The sequence below is a fragment of the Durio zibethinus genome, chromosome 8 (genome assembly GCF_047325235.1).
Source record: "Durio zibethinus cultivar Kanyao isolate XHJ-2024 chromosome 8, ASM4732523v1, whole genome shotgun sequence".
In the NCBI taxonomy this organism is placed as follows: Eukaryota; Viridiplantae; Streptophyta; class Magnoliopsida; order Malvales; family Malvaceae; genus Durio; species Durio zibethinus.
In genome coordinates this window covers 28,935,086-28,953,837 of record NC_143169.1, presented here as the reverse complement: position 1 = coordinate 28,953,837, position 18,752 = coordinate 28,935,086, and the positions used below count along the sequence as shown (strand labels likewise).

Below are 18,752 nucleotides of genomic sequence, written 5' to 3'. Positions count from 1 at the left end.
ATTTCGAAGCAAAGAAACTTGTTTTAAAATAAATTTTAGGAAATTAAACTTAAATAAAAAAGACCCCGTTATCAAAATTATAGGATTACGTATGTTTAAATGATACCATTCTTCGAACAGGCGATGTGAGGGTACTAATACCTTTCTCACACGTAACCGTACTCCTAGACCTAGTCCTAATTTCGCATTCCTAAATTTCTTTTAGTAAGTTTTAATTAATTTTAAAATTTTTTTACTAAAAGATGATATTTTGGGTGGCCAATCATACCCTATAAAAAGATTGGTGGCGGATCCGAAAATTTTCATCAAGTTTAGCAATTGAGTCCCCACAGATGAAAAATCGTTATGACAGTCCCTATTAATCATTACTCCAATCCCAAAGGCCAACAAAATAGGATGAAATCCTATGATGTTATCCCATGCTAATGTATACAAGTGTGGGCCTACTTTGAGCACTATAATTTCTTCAAAGTAATAGTGTCAGAGGAATGACCCAGCCAGTTAAAGCTACGAGTGCATTGCTGGTAGTAGGAACTAGTATATCGATGCTCACAATGAGCAGATTGGACAACCCAAACCTAGTTCCAACTATGAGCTTTTTAATTGCAACAACTTAAATAAATGCTATTGGAGCTAGAATTACCTCAACTACTAGCACCAAACTTGCCTTCCAAAGGATTCTTGTTAAGGGATTTAGATTGTACTCATTCCAATTACCAAACTTATAGAGCTTGGTATTGTTATTTATTATCACTACCTCCTTGTGTCAGGATTAGGTAATTTGCATGCCTACTACTTTTCTTGGATGCAGTAGCTATTTCTCTAGCTTCTTCTTCGAAATTGAACCATAATTCTTTGTCACTCGTCACCACCATAATAGGCCACTATCCTACCATCGAAAGTTGATAGGGTAAAAATTTGAATGATGCATCATAAGCACAAAGGTTATGCAATCCGTCAAGTTATCATGAATCATCAAAGTAACGGGCAAAGCCCATATCGACCTTTTATCTAACAAAAGCATCCCTTCTAGAAATTAAGGTTTGTTACACGTATTAGCTTTAGAATTACTACAATTATTCAAGTAGTAGATACCATCAAATAAATAATAGCTGATTTAATGAGCCATTGGCAATTTCATAGTCTAAATTAGTTCATACTTACACATGCATGGCATAATCTTTGAGACAAGCATATAACTATTGGCAAGACAAACCAAGTAGCATTCCTTTAAGACCTTGTCATTGCATGGGCCTCAATGCACTAATTGAGCAATAGAGAGAGCCAACATGGAGCACAAGCATTATGCATATCCAGCACGTAAAATGCATGGCATTGGATGAACAAGGGCTAAGAGCCTATGCCCACAAAACATTTTGCATCCAAGAGAATGATTGAACACTAGTGCACCAATATGGCCATAAAGGTTTGGGTGGCACACTTGGGACATAGGGCATGATTGAGGTTCAACCCATACCCCGTAAGGGCACAAGATAGATGAGGGATGGCAAGATATGTAGTTTTCATCAATTTAGGTATATAGCATAGGATCTCAATTGTGCCCTAAGGGTACCATGACCACATGAGGGTGATTAAAGAGGATGATGGGATGACAGTGGGACATCGATCCAACATGCATGTGCGGGCATTGCTAGAATGATTAGGGAGAATGTCATGGACTACGCATGAGTCTTAGACCAAAAAGGTCACTGACGAGACTTGCTTAAGAAAATGCAGGTGAAGCACTATGAAAGATTGAAACCAAGGTCCTAATGGCATATATTTTACCCAAGTATGGGGGCAAAGGCTAAGGCCAGAGTGTAGGAGTACACTTAAAGTTAGCTACATAGTGCTAGGGATGAGGACTGCTCATTGGAAGGCTTTAGAAAGCCCTAGGATGTGGCATGGGTAGTTAAGCATAAAAAGGCCTAAAACTGCCAGACATAAGCCAAGCACATTGGCATGGAAGCTTCTAGATCATCCTAGAGATAGGTTAGACGAAAAGGCACATAAGGGTGTAGAAATGCCTAGAGGCAAGCCAGGTGTGCAAGCACCATAGGTTCTAGAAGGGTCAAGTGCAGGTGTCACGCTCTGGGTGGGTGCGCCAGGTGCACAGGCCCAAGCATCAAGGACCAAGACTCGAGCACCAGGGATAGTTGTAGGGGTTGGTGCAATAAGCATAGGAGAAGTGTCCAGACCACCTGCACAGCATGCAGGCTTGCCCGCATAGCCAAAACCAAGCCCATAACATGCCCACACTACACCCAAGTGGACCTAGAGGAGCTAGGCCAATCTAGAATCTTATAAAGGCATCCAAGATCGACAACATTCAATAAAAAGATCTAGTTAACCTTAAAAATCAAGATGATCCTCATGTAATCTTTGTAATCTTTGTAATCTCCAATTTTTACTTGTAAATCCCATTATTTTAAGAGATAGCCAAAAGTAGAGCTGGGGACCTCAACTATAAATAGAAGGTCACCCCACATTTAGTTGAAAACATATCTTTACATTCTATTTCAGTAATACATAGAGCATATTCTAGCATTCTATTATGTTCACTAACTTGCTTATTCCACCCTTTCTTGTTCTTGTTTACCCACATGCTAGTTGCAAAGGTTGAACTTATGCATACAAAGTTAATTCCAAGCCATAAAATCACACAAATTCAGGCTTAAGTCTAGAGCCCATGATAGTTGGTATCAGGTAGGTTTTGTTTGCATGTTTTGTATGTAGGTTACTAGATCACTGTCAAAGAGATGGCATCCCAAAGCAATTTTGCTAACCAACAACCAGAAGCCTAGGAGCAAGGTCGTGGAAGGGGGAAGAAGGTTAGTTCAAGAGACATTTAGTCTACCATGGATCAGAGGCTAGCCAAGGTGGAGGTGACAGTAGTTGATGTAAGGGACAAGCTTAAAGTGATAGAGGCTCGCTTTAAGGATATGGACTCCAAGGAGGAGGAGCTCAAAGGCAAGATATAGGCTACCCTAAATGAGACAATTGACATGTTCACCTAAAGGAATGAAACCTTGGAGGCCATGATGGAGACTATGAACAAGGGGTTTGAAAAGCAACTCATTGCTTATAAGACTGCCATTGGGAATAGCATGTTCACTGGAATGTCTAAGTCTCATATGGAAATCCCTAAGCCCAAAGAGTTTAAGGGGACTAGAGCTATAAAAGAAGTGGATAACTTTTTATGGGGGATAAAGTAGTACTTTCGAGCCACAGGCATACAGGACGATACCTGTAAGGTAAGCACTACTTTTATGTATCTTATTAATGTCACCTTATCATGGTAGAGGCACAGGTGTGATGATGTGAGGCATCGAGGCACTATGATTAGAACCTAGGATGTATTCCAAAAAGAGTTTAAAGAGCAGTTCTACTTGAGTACCCCAATGATGTGACGTGAGCGAAGTTAAGCTGACTTACTTAGTAAAGGGACATAAGTTTGTCCAGAAGTTTTTTGAATTGATGTTTTAGATTTCAAATTTGAATGAGACTAAAGGTTTGTTTGCCTTCACAGATAGGCTCAAGCCATGAGTGAAGCATGACTTATAAAGGAAGGGAGTTCATAAGCTAGCTAAGGCCATGACCATCATTAAGTCCTTGGTGGATTTCAAGCTGTAGAGCAAGTCAAAGTCTACCAAGACCAACAAGAGGTACTGGTAGAAATAGTCCAGGGGAAAAGATCATGACCAGTAGTCCAAGGATGGAAACCAGGAACATTCAGACAAGGGCATCCAAGGTAAACCACTAAAAAGGAAATGAAAGGCTAAGGGTGACCGAGAGCTGATCTCATGCTACATATATGGAAGAAGCCATATAGCATCAAACTACCCATAGAAGAGCAAGCTAGCTACCATAGATAAGGAGTTAGATGAGGAGCTAGAGGTTGGGATAGCATAGCTTGGGTCACTATTGCTTAATGTTGTCTATATTAAGGGGAATCGCAAGCCAAAAGGCTTGATGTTTGTGGATCTGATGGTTGTAGGCAAGAAAGTGAGCACATTAGTGGATAAAAGTGCCTCACATTTGTTTATTTTAGGTGATAGAGCCCAGAAACTCAATCTGAAGGTGTAAAAGTGGACTAGTACCATCAAGATAGTGAACTTCAAGGAGGTTCCAGCCTTTGAAGTAGTGCGGGGAGTGGAGATACAGCTTGGAGCTTGGAAAGGAAAGAAAACCATTAAAGTAATACTCTTGGATGATTATGAGTTTATGATTGGGTTAGATTTCCCTGTTCAAATTAATGCCCTCATTATGCCATTTGCTAATTGTATATGCATTTTGGATGCATGGTGCCAATGCTTTGTACCATTGAAGCAAGGGTCCAGGTTAGGTCCAAGGTGCTGTCAGCCATTTAATTTGCCAAAGCAGTGAGCAAGAATGAAGACACCTTCTTGGCTACTCTAAAGCATAAAGAATTAAGGGGAAAGGAGACCAACACCCTCTTGGAAGTGCTAAAGGTGCTGGAGACCTTTAGCAATGTGATACTTGCATAGCTACTAAGTAGGCTGCCACTAAAGAGAGAGGTGGACCATAAGATCAAGCTAGTGCCCAAGGCCAAGCCACCAGCCAAAGCCCTTTATAGGATGTCATCCTTAAAGTTAGAGGAACTAAGAAAGTAGCTCAGAGAGTTGATTGATACAGGCTATATCAAGTCTTTGAAGAGCTCGTATGGTGCCCCAATGTTGTTCCAACACAACCATAATTGGTCCTTATAGTTGTGTAAGGATTATAAGGCACTACACAAGCTAACTATCAAAGACAAGTATCCTATCCCACTTATTACGGACTTGTTCAACCAACTTGGAAGCACAAGGTGATTCGCCAAGCTGGATTTGAGGTCAGGTTACTACTAGGTTAAGATTATAGAGGCAGATAAGCCCAAGATAGCGTGTGTCACTTCGTATAGTTCATATGAGTTCTTGGTCTTATGAACAAGGTACTTCAATTGTTCCTTGATCATTTTGTTATGGTTTATCTTAATGATATTGTGATCTATTGCCAGATATTGGGAAAGCATGTAGACCACTTGAGATAGGTGTTCGAGGTGTTATGAATGCATCAACTATATGTGAAAAAGAAGCAGTGCTCATTCACCTAGTAAGAGGTACCATTTCTAGGCCACATAGTGGAAGGTGGTAAGATACACATGGATACAGGCAATGTCTGTGCCATTTTAAGGTGGGAGCCTCCAGTTAGGGTTACTAAGTTGAGGTCATTCCTTGGGTTGGTTAACTATTATCAATGCTTCATTAAAGGCCAATCAACCATAGCCACATCATTGATAGATTTGTTTAAAAAAAGAAGAGCGTGGGAGTAGAGCATCAAGTGCCAGGATACCTTTTATAGGTTGAAATGGGTAGTGACTAAGAAGCCAGTGTTGGCTTTGCTAGACCATGCCAAGCCATATGAGGTGCATACGAACACATCAAACTTTATGATAGGAGGAGTGTTGATGTAGGAGAACCATCCAGTTATGTTTTAAAGTTGGATGCTCAATGAGACTGAGCACAAGTACATGGTCCAAGAGAAAAAGATGACAATAGTGGTGCATTACTTGCACACTTAGTGCCATTATATATTAAGGTCAAGGTTCATGGTCAGAATAGACAACATAGCAACTAGCTACTTCTAGATGCAAAAGAAGCTATCCCTTAAGTTAAAGTACAAGCCAGGGTAGGCGAATACAGTGGCTGATGCCCTAAGCAAGAAAGCGAACCTTATTGCATTCACCAACTAGAGGGGTCTTTGGTGTTGTGCATCAAAGAGGGGCTTGTGCATGATCTTATAGCTAAGGCTCTTATTAATTATGTATTGCAAGGTAAGACTAGGTAGTTTTGGTTGTAAGATGATTTATTGTACACCAAAGGTAGTAGGTTGTTTATGTCACAGCATGGGAAGCTTTGCATGAAAGTTTTGCAAGAATGCCATGATTCAAGGTGGGCTAGTCACCTAGGAATGAGCCGTACCTTAGCCTTGCTAGAGGGTTAATACAACTGGCCACACATGAAAGATGATGTGGAGGCCTATGTGAAAACTTGTCTTATGTGCCAATAGGATAAAGTGGAGCTTAAAAAACTAGGTGATCTCTTAGAGCCATTGTCAATACCAAAGTGACCATGAAAGAGCATCACTGTAGACTTCATAGTCAGTCTACAAAAAGCAAAAGGGTTTCGAAGCATCGTAACAGTGGTGGATAGGTTTTTCAAGTATGAGACTTTCATTCTAGCAACCAAGGAGTGCTCAATTAAGGAGGCAGCCCGTTTATTCCTGAAAAATGTGGTGAAGTATTGGGGAGTACCGAGGACCATTGCTAGTGATTGAGACTAGCATTTTACAAGGTAGTTCTAGACTAAGTTATTCAAGTTCTTAGGGTCAAACTTAAACTTTTCCACCAGCATGCATCTATAGACTGACGGGCAAATTAAGCAAGTGAATGGACTGTTAGAGGCCTACCTCATGCAATATGTGAGTGCCATGTAAAGGGATTGGCCAAAGCTATATTAGATGTCACCTAATTTTCGTACAACTTGCAGAAGAGTGAAGCAATAAACCAGAGTCTATTTGAAATTATGACAAGTCAGCAATTGCTAACATATGGTTAAATTGCTGCAGGTTATACAGGGCCTAATCTAGCAACATACAAGTTTGCCAAGGTTTCATAGGAGTAAGCCAACTTGGCCAAAGTCTGTCTATACAAAGCCACAAAGAGGTTAAAGAAGTGGGCAGACCAAAATAGGTATGACGTGCAGTTCTAAGTAAGAGACTTGATTTTGGCATAGCTACACCCCATAATACACCACAAAAGGCTACACAAAGGCTTAGTTCGATGGTATGAGGGACCTTTCAGAGTTTTTAAGAGGGTAGGCAAGGTTGTCTACAAATTGGATATGCCACCAAAGCTGACGGTACACCTGGTGTTCCATGTTATCATGCTCAAGCCATTCCATGAAGAAGAGAGAGATCCAAGACGAGTAGAGTTAAAGCATGCACCATTAAGAGCCAAGGCTTCATATGAGATAGAGGTCCATAGCATCATTACTGATCGATAGGTGAGACAAAAAAACTACCAACCAAGATAAGAGTGCTTGGTGTGTTAGAAGGGACTTCTAGATAGTAAGGTGAGTTGGGAGCCAATAGAGGACTTATGGTAATTCTCAGACCAGATCAGGCAATTCCACAAAGTGGATGTGACAAGGGCATTATATAATCAAGTGAGGGAGAATGTTACACCCTAAATGGGTACACCAAGCACGTAGGCCCAAGCACTAGGGACCAAGGCTCGAGCACTAAGGACAGTTATGAAGGTTGGTGCAATAAGCATAGGAGAAATGTCTAGACTGCCAGCACAACATGTAGGCCTACCTGTACAGTTAGGACTAGGCTCACAACATGCCCACACCTCACCCAAGTGGACCTAAGAGAATTATGCTAATAAAAAATCTTTCAAAAGCATCTAAGATCAGCAGTATTCAGTAGGAGGATCTAGTTGACCTTGAAAATTAGGATGAGCCTCATGTAATCTATGTAATCTGTGTAATCCTTGATTTTTAGGATTCTTGTAAATCCTTTTATTTTAGGAGATAGCTACAAGTAGAGTTGAGGGCCTCAATTATAAATAGAAGGTCACCCTACCTTTAATTGTACACACATCTTCACATTCTATTTTAGTAATACACAGAGCATATTATAGCATTTTGTTGTATTCTCTAACTTGCATATTCCACCATTTCTTACTCTTCTTTGCCTACATGCTAGTTGCTAAGGCTAAACTTAGGCATACAGAGTTAATTCCAAGCCCTAAGGCTACATGGATTTAGGCTTAAGTTCAAAGCTTGCAACATAGGCATAGTGATGGGCATAATAGCACCCAAATGAAAAAGCTTCTAAAAGACCCTAGCTATGGGCACCTAGATGGAGAAAGCTTTAGAACCTGCTAGACATGGGCATTTAGTAGGAATGCCCGGACTCTTTCAAACCTAGGGGCTTGATAGGAAGCTTGAAATTAGCATATCTCTAGAAAGGCTTTAGCCAACTTTGTTAGAGCCTAGGCACCCTAGAATTGTCTAAAAGGCCTTTAATGGCCATACCTTACATTCATTGTAACCATAAGTAAAAAGAACAAAGTCATAGATTTGGGCATTGAGCAATTGTATATAGCATCAAGTAAATAGAAGTTACAATTGCTATAACTCTCTTTCCAAGCTTTCTGCCAAGCTCTTAGAAAGCCAATGGAGTGTACAGCACAAGTGTTTAGCATAAAGTGTGAAAAAATGATAACTTAGGCACATGGATAGTAGTTTCTAGCCTAAGGCCACACGAGTGCTAGGCTTAAGCACTCAGTCCATGACACATGAACGAGCTTGGCCAGGCATGTGAATGGGCTTGGCCAGGCTAAGGCATTTTTTATGGTAAATGAAAATGGACCATGAGATTGCCAAATAATTAAGAGACTTAGCTAGAGCTAACCTACAACTGTAGCTTCTACTTACACGATCTAGAAGAGCCATTGCCTAATTTAAGTATCGTGATCTACAAGCTAGTCCAGGCTTAGAGGTTCTTTTTAAGTTGAGTGACAATTCAAGTTCTAGTGGGACAAAGTCTAACAGCTAAGGCGACCAGGCCTTAAGGTGCATTGAAAGTTTAGGTCATGGAGAACAAGCCCAAAATAGTAGGGTGGATAGTGATCAAAACTCCAGAGGCTCAAAGATAGTGTTGAAATTTGACAAGATTAAGCCAGGCATAAAGGCAGCACTGGTGAGCAATGCATGGCCACCTAGTCAGACCTAGAAAAGCATTGATGATCAAGGTGCAATGCATGGTTGGCCCTAAGTATGGCACGCCTGAACACAATCCTAGGAGGATTTGATTTAAGAGCTTCTAGAAGGCTTGATGCTTAGCATGATTTTAGCAAGTCAAAGATTAAGCACTACCACCAAATCCCTTAGAATCAAAGATTGTAACTTAGCTCTTAGAATTAATGGATTCAAACCATTATAATCTTTAGAGTTTAGTAATGAATCTCAAGCACTGATTGTAAGGAGGACTCATATAAATTGAGTCTTTTACCCTCATTGTACACACACCAAAACCATTAAGTAATAACATCTTTCTTTTACCTTAAACCTTTTTATTGTTCTTTTGTTAGCCTTTCTTTTAGAACTTGCTGTGTCTTTTTGTTGTGCAATGTATTGGGCAACCAAGCCTCGCAGTCTAGAGTTTTCATGCATGGTTTCTTGTGTTAGGCTAATTTGGGATGTGAAAGAGTCCATTCCCATGTCTTGGAGCCACATAAGCTAAGAGCTTGGGTCTTGGCTAGTGACAAGTGGTATTATAGGCTAGTTTGAGGGAGCTTTTATAGTAGGCAGTAGAACCAAATACTAAGGTGTATCAAAGCCTGGATCAAACCAAATGTGGTGACTAGAGCCTTAGTTTAGAGTGTAGGGAGCTATAGTTGGTGCCAGTGCTTATTGGGGGACTTGCATACGGGTATCCTAGTATGGTGTATAGGCATTATGGTGAGTTGTGTAGGCATCCTATTGTGTGTGTGGACATTTGACTATATGGTGTAAGCAAGTTACTGCTTGCTACAGGCATCTTAGAAGCGCTATTATGCTCATGTATTGGTGAAACACTCTTAGTGTGGTAGGTGTATGCATGCTAGAGTGCAGGATAGGTGCTCGATAAATTGTTCTTATGTGTTGTGGGTGTGCTAGGCATGCTATGCTAATGTACCATGTTGATAGACTGGTGTGCTAGTTTGTGAGAACCAGAACCAAAGAGTTGAGGTAATCTATTGGTTTATCATTTATAGTCTAATAGTTTATGTGTTTTGGGCTATGGTATGGCTAGGGAAAGCCAAACAAAGGGCCAAAGTTAGGTTCTCGAAGAGCACCCACTTACAAATAAGTGGGGGAAAGCATTAGCAAGATATGTGCCGACAAGCACTCAATTAGTGAAGTGTGAGGAAGCCATTTTTCAAAGAACAAATTGGTTCAGGGACATTAAGGGATCCTTAAATAAGGTAATGGAGAAGCTTATGCAGCATAATAAGGCATTGGAGTCTATGGTGACAACCTTGCAAGGGAAGCTAGCCAAGCTTATGGTTGACCATGCTATATTACGAGCTACTATGGTTGCTAGTGTGGGCTTATGACCTAGAGTAGAGGTGTCTAAGCATTTCATTGATAGAGTAAAGCCATGGGTAAAGGCCAAGCTGCAATGAAGAGGCATACATGAGTCGAGTAAGGCTAGAATTACTATAAAATTGATTACTTTGGTTGAGTGCACCAAGTCTCCAAGGCTAAAGGGAAAAAGCTACAGTGGGGGAGACACCGATGTTTGTTCTTCGAGAGAGGAAAAGGCTACAAGAAAGCCCAAAATTTTCAAGACCAATAGATCCACCAGCAAGAGCAAGGGGCCCTTAAGTTGTTATTTTTGTGCTAGTCCACATTAGGTCAGGGAGTGCCTGAAGCTTTCAATAATCAAGTAGGCAAAGGGGCTATCCGAATGCAAGGGTGGTAATGGTAAATAGCACTAGAATGAGCCTAAGAAAGAGTGACTAAGTGCTAGTCAAGACTACTAAGGGGTTGGGACCTCTAGAGAAGCCGATAAAGGGAAATCAGTGATAATTGAGTGCCATAGCATGAATGCTATAGTGCAGCCAAATTCCTTACAAAAAAGTATGCCACAGGTAACTTAGAGGAAATTCTAAAAACATTGATAGTGCATGTAAAAAAGACCATTATAGCAGAGTGCTGAGGAACAAAAGATTAAGAACAATGAAAGCTAGTAAAGTACATGTTTAAGTATGGGATTAAAATGTTAGAAAACTAGTTCACGGGGTAGGAGTCAGAATTGGCATGTGAGGTGGGTGCATCATCCCCTAGTAATAAGGGCATTGCTAGAATGAGTGAGGGAGAATGTTATGGTTTGCAAGATGGTCTAAGCCTAGGGTTTTTCACCAAGTCAAGTGACAGTTCAAGTTCTAATAAGACAAAGTCTGACAGCTAAGTGAACCAAGCTTTAAAGCACATTAGAAGTCCAAGCTACGAGGAACTAGCCCAGAATAATGGGGCGGGCAATGTTCAAGACTTTACAAGTTCTAAGAAGGTGTTCAGGTTTAGCAAAATTGAGCCAGGCCTAGCGACAAGTGTTAATGATGAAGGTGTGGGTGCACGATTGGGAACAAGTGCAAGTAAGCCTGAACACAGTCTTGAGAGGATTAAATTTAAAGGCTTCTATAAAGCTTGGTGCCCAACAAGATTTTAACAAGTCAAGGATTATGTAGTAGTATTGAATCCCATTGAATCAAAGATTGTATCTTAGCTCCTAGAATCAAGGGATTGTAAGGGGGACACGGTTATAAATAGAAGTCCCTCACCCTTATTGTACACAAACTAGAACCATTAAGTAATAACATCCTTACTCTTACCTAAAACTTTTTTGTTGTTTCTTTGTTAGCCTTTTTTCTGGTTTCATTTTACAGTATATTAGGTAGCCAAGCCCCATTGTCTAGAGTTTTTATACACTATTTCTTGTCTTAGGCTGATCTGGGATGTGGAAGAGTCCATTCCCATGTCTTGGAGTCACACAAGCTTGGTGCTTGAGTCTTGGCCTATGATATAGGGATTTGGTTTATGGTTTGAGGCAACATCAGCCATGTGCTTGAGCTGGAGCTCAGTACAATTGTGCTTTTTCTCCATATGCATGCTAATTAATCAAGGCCATGGATGCTTATGGGTCACCAGAGAAACCAACTGCTAGATAACATGGCTAGAAGGCATGCACGACCTGGATTTTGCTCCATGTACATTGTCATGGATGTACACAATGACAGGCCCACCACGCACACCTATTCCCCTAGTTGAGGTGAGAGGAGGGCCGAACAACACCATCTAAAGAGCATGAGAGAGTTTATGATATACTAGTAGTAGACATTAAAGTGTCTAAAATGGGAACACTTTTTTCAAACAGGTATATCCTATATCAAGGGTCTGTAAGTGCTAATGGTGGTCGAGGTATTTGCCCACACCAAGGCTCAACATGTATCGATGGTGTTCAAGGCAAGTGCCTATACCAAGGGTCAGCATGTACTGATGGTGTTCAAGGTAACATCCCACACCAAGGGCCATCTTCTATTATTGCTGATCGAGGTATGTGGACATGCCAATCAAAGTTTGATTTTAGGCCATGGTGGACATGCTAGGCTCAAGCATGTGCTAGTGTTGTATTTTTTGTCTAGGGTACCATCATTGGAGCATCAATAAAGAACCTGATCGGTGGCATTGGGGGTTTTGATGATTGGAAGTGGAAGGATGAGGGGCAGTGTGCACATGATGTATGATAGGTGTTCATCATTGGCCCTTATAGTAGCCCCTTATCCTTCAAGAAACCTCAATGACTAGCACCCCTTTAAAGAGCATAAGAGCTTTTACAAGTTTGTAGCTGTAGCCATTCAAGTGCTTAAAGTAGGGATGCCTTTTTCAAATGGCCACAAAATCTTTTACACTTCATTTTTTTAGCTAAATTTTCTTGTGGAGGCCAACAAAAATACAAGGATCACGCAAGCTATTCTATGAGGATAAGGGAGATGTCGGACAGTCAAAGTCAAAGCATACGACATTGGGAGCAAGGGCCTCATATAAGAAAGAGGCCTATAGCATCATAGTTGACCGAGAGGTGAGACGAAAAAACTATCAACCAAGATAAGAGTACTTGGTGCACTGGAAGGGACTTCTAGACAGTGAGGTGAGCTAGGAACTAGTAGAGGACTTATAGAAGTTTAAGGACCAGATCAGGTAGTACCATGCAGAGGACATAATAAGGGTGTTAAGCAATCAGATGGGGGAGAATGTCATAGGCTTGTGACAAGTAGTATCAGAGCCAGCCCTAAACCGTTCGATCCACGCCAAGCACCTTGAAGGAGGTAAGCAGGGTGGCCAACCTCTGTAATGAGGGCATCACGAGGTTAGGTGAGAGAGAATATCATGAACCTAAGAAAGAGTCCTAAATCCCACATCGAACATAATAGGAGGGTCACTGGGGTATAAAAGGGTTCACACCACCTCTTCTTTGTGAGGCACCTTTTGTAAGACAAAATCGTAAGGCCAAGAAGGCTAGAGCAGACAATACCTCACAAGGGTGTGAACCATGGCAATAAGATTGATCTGGGATGTTGATGAATGGATGTCCAGGTCTCAGAGCCATGCGGGTTCAGAGCTTAAGTCTTGATCCATGACAAGTGGTATTAGAGCTAGCTCTAAATCATTCGATCCACGCCAAGTGCCTCGAGGGAGGTATGCAGGGTGGCCAGCCTCTGTGACGAGAATGTCATGAGGTTAGGTGGGGGAGAATGTCACTGACCTAAGAAAGAGTCATGAATCCCACATCGAACATAATAAAAGGGTCACCGGGGTATAAAAGGGTTCACACCACCTCAACCTTGTGAGGTACCTTTTGTAGGATAAAACCGTGAGGCCAGGGGGCCAGAGCAGACAATATCTCACAAGGGTGTGAACCGTGGTAGGAAAACTGATCTAGGATGTCAAATGAGTGTATGCTTGGGTCCCAGAGCCATGCAGGTTCAGAGCTTAAGTCTCGACCCGTGCCGATGATGCGCTCCTAGACTTAATTACCTGGGTCGTTCCACCAGCGCTGTTACTTTGAAAAAATTAGAGTGCTCAAAGCAAGCCTACGCTTGTATACCTTAGCATGGGATAACATCATAGGATTTTGGTCCTATTGTGTTGGCCTTCGGGATCGAAGTAATGATTAATAGAGACAATCGGAGGCATTCATATTTCATAGTTAGAGGTGAAATTTTTGGATTTATGAAAGACAAATAACTACGAAAGCATTTGCCAAGGATGTTTTCATTAATCAAGAATAAAAGTTAGGGGCTCGAAGATGATCAGATACCATCCTAGTCTCAACCATAAATGATGCCGACCAGGGATCGATGGATGTTACTTTTAGGACTCCGCCAGCACCTTATGAGAAATCAAAGTCTTTAGGCTTTGGGGGGAGTATGGTTGTAAGGTTGAAACTTAAAGAAATTAAAGGAAGAGCACCACCAAGAGTGGAGCCTGCAGCTTAATTTGACTCAACATGGGGAAACTTACTAGGTCCAGACATAGTAAGGATTGACAGACTAAAAGCTTTTTCTTGATTCTATGGGTGGGGGTGCAAGGTCATTCTTAGTTGGTGGAATGATTTGTTTGGTAAATTTCGTTAACAAACAAGACTTTAGCCTACTAACTAGCTATGCGGAGATGATCTCTTGTGGCTAGCTTCTTAGAGGGACTATGGCCACTTAGGCCAATGAAGTTTGAGGCAATAACAAGTCTGTGATGCCTTTAGATGTTCTGGGTCACACGCACGCTACATTGATGTATTCAATGAGACAAGCCCAGGTAATCTTTGAAATTTCATCGTGATAGGGATAGATCATTGCAATTGTTAGTCTTCAATGAGAAATTCCTAGTAAATACGAGTCATCAGCTCACGTTGACTATGTCCCTACCCTTTGTACACACCGCTCGTCGCTCCTACTGATTGAATGGTCTAGTGAAGTGTTTGGATCATGGTGACATGGATGGTTTGTCGCCCGTGACATCACAAAAAGTCCACTGAACCTTATCATTTAGAGGAAGGAGAAGTCGTAAGAAGGTTTTCATAGGTGAACCTATGGAAAGATCATTATCGAAACCCTACTCAATGGACAACCCACGAACGTGTTAATGAAACACTGAGGGGGTGAGGGTGCCCCCGCACCCCGAGCCCCTTTTGACCCCAGATGGGTGTGATGGTCACTTCGTGCCCCCTATCGGGTGGATGAAATGATCGGTGTCATCCTGCTCACTATCAAACAATGAACTCCCAATGCGAATCACACCAAGGAATCGAAACAAAAATGAAGCACGTGCACCATGCCCATCCCATTCGCAATACGTGCACGGGCGACGTCGTGACTCCCTTTGTAGGAAAAAAATGAAATGACTTTCAGCAACGAATATCTCGACTCTTGCATCGATGAAGAACATAGAGAAATGTAATACTTGGTGTGAATTGTAAAATCTCGGAACCATCGAGTCTTTGAATAAAAGTTACGCCTCAAGCCATTAGGTCGAGGGCACGTTTGTCTAGGTGTCACGCACCGTCACCCCCCTCTGACCCCTCACCCATCAGGCTCCAGGGGAAGGGGGCGGGTGAAAGATGGCCTTCTACGATCCCATCGATCGTGGCTGGCCTAAAAGGGAGTTTTCGAAAATGATAGCTCGTGACCATCGGTGGTAGAGCTCCCGACATGCCTCATCCCCAGTGACGCGCTCTTATTGTCCACCCGGACCCCGTTAGACCCCCGTATCGCTCGATCGATGCTCGTGTCGTGACCTCAGGTCAGGCGAGATCACCCGCTGAGTTTAAGCATATCAATAGGTGGAGGAAAAAAAACTTACCAAGATTCCCCTAGTAACGGTGAACGAACCGAAAAGAGACCAACTTGAGAATCGGGCACCCCGACATCTGAATTATAGTCTGAAGAAGTGTCCTTAGCGACGGAGAAGGTTAAAGCCCCCTGGAAAGGGGCGTTGGAGAGGGTGAGAGCCCCATTATGCCTGGACCCTGTCACACCATGAAGCACTATCCACGAGTTGGGTTACTTAGGAATGTAGCCTCAATCGGGCGATAAATTTTATTTAAGGGTGAATACGGGTGAGAGATCGATAGTGAATAAATACCACAAGGGAAAGATGAAAAAGACTTTCGAAAGAGAGTCAAAAAGTGCTTGGAATTATCGGAAAGGAAACGGATGGGGGTCAGCGATGTGCCTAGGTCGGATGTGAAACAACGAGCTTTGAAAGGGAATCAGGTTAAAATTCTTGAACCGAGACACGATGGCTGATAACTATGTTAGGGAGTCCAAAGACATCGACGGGGGCCTCAGAAAGAGTTTTCTTTTCTATTTAACAGCCCACCCACCTTGGAAATGACTTAGTAGGAGGAAGGGTCTAGTGGCCAGAAGAGCACCGCACATCGCATGGTGTCTAGTGCACCCCCGACGGCCCTTCAACATTTGAAGGGTCGAGGGTCGTCTATGCCCCATCATACTTATAATCGTTTCAAGTCTCCAAGGTGAATAGCCTCTGATCGATGGAACAAATGTAGGTAAGGGAAGTTGGCAAAATGGATCCGTAACTTCGGGAAAAGGATTGGCTTTGAAGGTTAGGCATGGGGTCCCAGTCTCGAACCCATCGGCTATCGGTGCACTACTTGAGCTACTCCCACAACGAGAGTAGGTCATCGAGTATCGGTCAGGGGATGGACTGGGAACGGCTCCTTCAAGGGCCTTCCCCAAGCGACGAATAGTCGACTAAGCACTGGTAGGGACAAGGGGAATCTGATTGTTTAATTAAAACAAGGCATTGCGATGGTCCCTGCAAATACTCACACAATGTGATTTTTACCCAGTGCTCTGTATGTCAAAGTGAAGAAATTCAACCAAGTGCGGGTAAACGACAGGAGTAACTATGACTCTCTTAAGGTAGCCAAATGCCTCGCCATCTAATTAGTGATGAGCATGAATGGATTAACAGGATTTCCACTATCCATGTCTACTATCCAGTGAAACCACAGCCAAGGGAATAAGCTTGGTGGAATCAACGGGAAAGAAGACCGTGTTGAGCTTGACTCTAGTCTGACTTTGTGAAATGACTTGAGAGGTGTAGGATAAGTGGGAGCCCCTGGGTGAAATTGAAATACCACTATTTTTAATGTAATTTTACTTATTCCATGAATTAGAGGTGGGGCGCGATCCCTTCTTTTGGACATAAGGCCTGCCTCGATCGGTCGATCTGGGCAAAAGACATTGTCAAGTGGGGAGTTTGGTTAGGGTGGCACATCTATTAAAAGATAACACAGGTGTCCTAAGATAAGCTCAACGAGAACAGAAATCTCATGTGGAACAAAAGGGTAAAAGCTCGTTTGATTCTTATTTCTAGTACAAAAAGGAACCATGAATTCATGGCCTATCGATCCTTTAGACCTTTAGGATTTGAAGCTAGAGGTGTAAGAAAAGTTAGCATAGGGATAACTGGCTTGTGGCAGCCAAGCGTTCATAGTGACGTTATTTTTTTATCCTTCAATGTCGACTCTTCCTACCATTATGAAGTAGATTGTTCACCCATCAATAGGGAACATGAGCTGGGTTTAGACCATCATGAGACAGGTTAGTTTTACCCTACTGATGGCGGCATCACGATAGTAATTTAACCTAGTACGAGAGAAACCGTTGATTCGCACAATTTGTCATCGTGCTTGGTTGAAAAGCCAGTGGCATGAAGCTAACTACACTGGATTATGACTGAATGCCTTTAAGTTGAAATCTAGGCTAGAAGTGACGTGCGCACCCATTGCCTAATTGTTGACCTGCAGTAGGGCCCATGGCCCTCAAAGACACGTATCGTAAGTGCAGCCCATATGGCGAGCGAGCTGCATAGGCCTCCTTGGAGCTCAATTCCCATTGAATGATAGGTAGAATCATTTGTAGATGACTTAAATACATGACGAGGTATTATAAGTGGTAGAGTGGCCTCACTACCATGATCCACTGAGATTCAGCCCTTTGTCACTTTGATTCGTCTTTCCCTCCCCTTCTTCCATCGACCTTTCTTTTTTTAACGCTGCCCTCCTCCGAAGATGGGCATGACCTGGGGCCTTCCGTCCCTTGGTCTTGATCGAGAATGAACTTCGTTCACCCCAGTTAACCCATGAAACAAGCGTTCGAGCACTAAACCAACCACGGAGGCAGGATCCGTAAGCCAAAGATCCTACGGTAGGTCCCCTTTGGTTGTTGCCCCAAACACCGTCGATAGCATCTGGCCCTTGGTTGGTCAAGACTGGGAATTCACTACGTATGCCTAAGTCAACCCATGAAATAAGCACGTGAGCACTGAGTCGGTCGAAGAACCAGAATGCATAAGCCAAGGATCGACCCGATCCCTCTCGGTGTGCTGTGGATCCTACTACGGTCCCTTGGTCTGGCTGGGGCTTAGACTGGGAATGAACTTCATATGCCTAAGTCAACCCATGAAATGAGCGTGCAGGCACTGAGCTGGCCAGAGAGGCAGACTGTGTAAGTTGAGGATCAACCCAATCCTTCTCTATGTGCTGTCGATCCTGCTACAAGTCCCTCAGTCCGGATAGGGTTCAGACTAGGAATGAACACATATGCCTAAGTCAACCCATGAAACGAGCGTGCGGGAACTGAGTCAGCCAGAGGGTAGGATGCGTAAGTCGAGGATCAACCCAATCCCTCTCTACATGCTGTCGATCCTGTTACGGGTCCTACTGCCTCAACCCTCAATCCGATCCGAGCTTAGACTGGGAATGAACTCCATATGCTTAGACTAGGAATGAACTTCGTATGCCTAAGTCAACCTACGAAATGAGCATAAGGGCACTGAGCTGGCCAAAGAGGTAAGATGTACAAGCTGAGGATCGACTCGATCTCCCTCTGTATGCTGTCGATCCTGCTACGGGTCCCTCGATCTGACTGGGGCTTAGACTAGGAATGAACTCCGTATGCCTAAGTCAACCTATGAAATGAGCATGCAAGCTCTGAGCCGGCCAGAGAAGCAAGATGTGTAAGCCAAGGATCGGCCCGATCCCTCTCTGCGTGCTGTCGATCCTACTGCCCCAACCCTCGATCTGGTCTGAGCGTAGATTGGGAATGAACTTCG

The 18,752-nt window shown here is 42.8% G+C and overlaps 3 pseudogenes; all 3 read left to right on the top strand.

The window, feature by feature from the left end:
* Window positions 1–13,512: 13,512 nt before the first annotated feature.
* Window positions 13,513–14,715, top strand: LOC149517874 (18S ribosomal RNA; annotated as a pseudogene).
* Window positions 14,716–15,010: 295 nt separating this feature from the next.
* On the top strand, window positions 15,011–15,165 carry LOC149517873 (5.8S ribosomal RNA; annotated as a pseudogene).
* Window positions 15,166–15,401: 236 nt separating this feature from the next.
* On the top strand, window positions 15,402–17,652 carry LOC149517872 (25S ribosomal RNA; annotated as a pseudogene).
* The last annotated feature ends 1,100 nt before the right edge of the window (window positions 17,653–18,752 follow it).